The sequence below is a fragment of the Arachis duranensis genome, chromosome 1 (genome assembly GCF_000817695.3).
Source record: "Arachis duranensis cultivar V14167 chromosome 1, aradu.V14167.gnm2.J7QH, whole genome shotgun sequence".
NCBI classification, from domain to species: Eukaryota; Viridiplantae; Streptophyta; class Magnoliopsida; order Fabales; family Fabaceae; genus Arachis; species Arachis duranensis.
Genome location: NC_029772.3, coordinates 46891002 through 46891720, shown reverse-complemented (window position 1 = coordinate 46891720; position 719 = coordinate 46891002).

Genomic DNA, 719 nt, shown 5'->3' with positions numbered 1-719 from the left:
GCAAAGGTAGAGGTAATTGAAAAATTACCACCACCTGCCAATGTTAAGGCAATCAGAAGCTTTCTGGGGCATGCAGGATTTTACAGAAGGTTTATAAAGGATTTTTTGAAAATTGTAAAACCTTTGAGTAACCTGCTAGCTGCTGACACTCTATTTGTGTTTGACACACAGTGTCTGCAGGCGTTTGAGACCCTGAAAGTTAAGCTGGTCACAGCACCAGTCATCTCTGCACCAGATTGGACATTGCCATTTGAACTAATGTGTGATGCCAGCGACCATGCCATTGGTGCAGTGTTGGGACAGAGGCATAACAAACTTCTGCACGTCATTTATTATGCCAGCCGTGTTCTAAATGACGCACAGAAGAATTACACAACCACGGAAAAAGAGTTACTTGCAGTGGTCTAGGCCATTGACAAGTTTAGATCCTATCTAGTGGGATCCAAAGTGGTTGTGTACACTGACCATGCTGCTCTTAAATACTTACTCACAAAGCAGGATTCAAAACCCAGACTTATAAGATGGGTGTTGCTTCTGCAAGAGTTTGATATAGAAATAAGAGACAGAAAAGGGACAGAAAACCAAGTGGCTGATCATCTATCCCGAATAGAACCAGTAGCTGGGACGACCCTCCCTTCTACTGAGATCTCTGAGACCTTCCCAGATGAGCAACTCTTTGCCATTCAGGAAGCTCCATGGTTTGCAGATATTGCAAATTA